Source organism: Notechis scutatus, chromosome 14, assembly GCF_049901735.1.
Source record: "Notechis scutatus isolate UNSWTSFEM ecotype Mainland chromosome 14, rNotScu1.2, whole genome shotgun sequence".
NCBI classification, from domain to species: Eukaryota; Metazoa; Chordata; class Lepidosauria; order Squamata; family Elapidae; genus Notechis; species Notechis scutatus.
In genome coordinates this window covers 1,741,770-1,745,683 of record NC_142022.1, presented here as the reverse complement: position 1 = coordinate 1,745,683, position 3,914 = coordinate 1,741,770, and positions in this window count along the sequence as shown.

Sequence of the window (3,914 nt, the reverse complement as noted above, 5' to 3'; positions counted from 1 at the left end):
AGCAAGTTGAAGTCCACAAGTCTTAAAGTTGCCAAGGTTGGAGACCCCTGTCCTAGAGAACATCGATGTCCAGATTTTTACAGTGGGGAGTTTTGTGGGACTAGAAGACCTCCAAGGTCCCTTCCAACTCTTATTATTCTATCCTGCTCTATTCTATAGTCTGATCTATTCTAGTCTATAATCTATTCTGTTCTATACAGGTAATCCTCAACTTACAACTGTTCACCTAGTGACTGAAGTTCCAACGCTCTGAAAAAAGTGACTGGACAAGAAGCAACGGATGGAAACTAACCAAGGAGAGAAGCAACCTAGAAATAAGGAGGAATTTCCTGATGGTGAGAACAATTAATCAGTTGAATGGCTTCCCTCCAGAAGTTGTGAGTGCTCCAACACTGGAAATTTCTAAGAAGACACCAGGCAACCATTTGACTGGGATGGTAGAGGGTCTTTTGCCTGAGCAGGGGGTTGGACTAGAAGACCTCCAAGGTCCTTTCAGGTGTTATGATTCTATGAAAGAGAATAGCTGACTGATCACCCCTTAGATGTTCACGGGGGTGGCAACGCTAAGCAAGAAAACACCTCATTCCATAATGACTCACAACCTGAGACATCACACTCACATACAACACCAAGGGGATGAGAGTATTTGAGGCTGATGTTTGAGTCATGATATCATTTTATTCCTGATATGCTCGCAGTAGCTTCAAATACCTGTGGAGCCAGAACAAAAACAAACTTATCACATAAAATAATTTAATCAAGCTTATCAATCCCAGCTAATGTATTGCTTAGTCTGTTTTCCAAGTTTAGTCCAAGTGTCATTCTTTATTTTTATCCCGTGGCATGGATAATAAATCTTTAGCCTGGACTAGCATGTCTTGTTAATGCAATTACAAGTAGCTCTCGACTTACGACCATATTTGAGCCCAACATTTTTGTTACTAAGCAAGAGAGTTTAACTCAGTGTTGACCCATTTTACAACCTTTCTTATCACGGTTGTTAAATGAATCATTGCAGTTGTTAAATTAGTCACCCAGTTGTGAAGTGAATCGGGCTTCCCCATTGGCTTGTCAGAAGGTTATAAAAGGAGCTCACAAGACCCCGGATATGGCAACCATCATAAATATGAGTCAGTTGCCAAGCATCTGAATTTTGATCATGTGATTGTGGGGATACAGCAATGGTCGTAGGTGTGGAAAATGGTCCTAAGTCACTTTTTTCACTGCTGTTGTAACTTTGGTAATTAAATGAATGGTTGTAAGTTTTGGACTACTTGAACTCCACTTCCACTAATGGCTGTCAAGGACCTGGTTCTAATTTTCAAGGCATAGTAGGTTACAAAAGCAAGGGTGTCCAATCTTAGCAATTTTAAGTCTTATGGACTTCAACTCCCAGAATTCCCCAGCCAGCATTAGCCAAGTTGAAGTCCCCAGGTTTAGATTAACAGAGTTGGAAGGGGCCTTGTAGGTCATCTTATCCAACCCCCCATCCAAGCAGAGACCCTACCATTTCTGACAGATCGGTCTCTTCTTGAAGGCCTCGAGCGATGGCGCTCCCACAACTTCTGAAGGCAACTTCTGTTCCCCTGGTTGATTGTTCTCCCTGTCAGAAAATTTCTCCTTATTTCCAGGTTGAATCTCTCCTTGATCAGTTTCCACCCATTATTTCTTGTCTGGCCTTCAGGTGCCTTGGAGAATAGCTTGACCCCCTCCTTTCTCTCTGTGGCAGCCCCTCAAATACTGGAAGGCTGCTCTCCTGTCTCCCCTGGTCCTTCTCTTCACTAGACTAGCCAGGCCCAGTTCCTGCAACAGTTTGTCATATGTTTTAGCCTCCAGTCCCCTCATCATCCTGGTTGCTCTTCTCTGCACTTTTTCTAGAGTCTCAACTTCTTTTTTATTGTATGGTAACCAAAAGTGGATGCAGTACTCTAGGTGTGTCTTACTAAGGCTTTATAGAGTGGTATTAGTACTTCCCTTGATCTTGATTGTATCCCTCTGTTAATGCAGCTTAGGATTGCCTTGGCTTTTTTGGCTGCCACCGCACCAAAGTTGGACATCCTTAGAACGAAGGCAAAAAATAATGCTCTTTCCCCTGTGCTAAGAAACAACCAAAGAAAGGAAAGAAGGAGACCACCATGATTGTTTTCTTTTACCTTTGGACACTTTAAGAGTCACAAAGAAAAGGGGGTCAAATTATTCTCCAGAGCACCAAAGAAGGCAAGACAAGAAGCAATGGATGGAAACTAATCAAGGAGAGAAGCAACCTGGAATAGAGGAGAAACTTCCTGACAATGAGGACAACTAACCAGTGGAACAACTTGCCACCAGAAGCTGTGAGAGCTCCAACACTGGATGTTTTTAAGAAGAGACTAGCCACTAGACTGTCTGAAATCATATAGGGGGCTGGACTAGAAGACCCCCAAGGTCCCTCCCAGCTCTATTCTATTCTAAAAAAGATGGGTGGATTTCAATTCCCAGAATTCCCTTGGTTGGCTGGGAAATTCTGGGAGTTGAACGCCAAGCCATTTGGAAGTTGACAAGGTTGAAAAACAATAATGTAGGTATTTAAATAATTGATATGACAACTTATCTCACATGATCTGACTGAGAGTGTATAAAGTTGTACATCTAAAGTCCTCAGTTGTGAAGCCAGACATTTTTGGGTTCAATTTCACTTTTGCCTTTGATTTAACCAGAGATCTTCTCACCAAAGTTCAGCTTTTTGTTTTTTGGCCTTGGCCCCTTTGTGGGTACCATTCAACTCCCAGAATTCCCAGCCAGCCTAGGGAATTCTGGGGATTGGAGACTACAATCTGTGCCACAGTAAGTCAGAGCAAACCACTGTCTGCCTGCAAACTCAAAATCCACTCTCTATGCCCATAAACAACTCAGAACAATCAGTCACACAGAATTATGAGTGTTTTTTTTCTCCAGAAAATCCTATATTTGCTGTGACATGGGATGACACGCTAAGGCTAAGCAAATAATCTTTAGTATCTGAATGACAAATCTTTTCTGTGGGATATGATCATAGTTTTATGGATAAATACTGTCCTCTTGTGGCGATTGTTAGTACTTCACCCTGGCATTCTGACCTGAGCACTAGAAAAAAATTAATCTTGACTCTTTGCAAGGACTAATCTTTAGAAGCTGGAATGCCTAATTAATTTATTTATCTTTTTATTTATATCCCACCTTTATTATTTTTATAAATAAGCATCCAGCTCAGCCCACCAGGAAGGCAGGTGTTTTCCCTGCTAGTCATCCGAAATAGATTTTTTCTGACCTTCTTATTTTTAAATGGTAATGTTTTTATTGAAACTTTAAAAATACAAAAACAGCAAAATAACGCAAACTAAGAAAAATGTAGAAAAAAAGGAACAAACCTGAAAAAGGGAAAGGGAGAAAATCTGTGAAAGAAAATATGTACTGTATTTCTTGATTTTTCTGACTTTCTGACTCAGGTCATTTAATCAAAAATGTTAATCAGAAAAAGGCTAGCTGACTTGGTAGAAAGGATAAAATAATTATTTCTGTTTCTTTTGCTGTTTCGATATTAGTTTTTCAATTGTGTTATTATAGAAATGTTTAAGATAGTGGTACTTCTGGCAATTTTGACGTTATGATTTCTTTATATATCTCTTTTCTATTTTCCTTATTGTTTTCCTTTGTCTCTGCATTTTTTTTTCTTTTTATAGTTTTCTTGCTTTGTATTGTTTCCTTATCTTCGCATTTGTAAACCTTAATGCCAAGGATTATTTTGAAAAAAGAAAGACAAAACAGAAGCCAAAATTCAATGTGCTGTTATATTTTTATTGCATAGCGTTGTCAGATTGTATGTTTTAACACTAAATTTCTCTGCTCTGAGACAGGTGCCTCGGTCTCCAGATTCTGGAATTTTCAAGTATATTTTA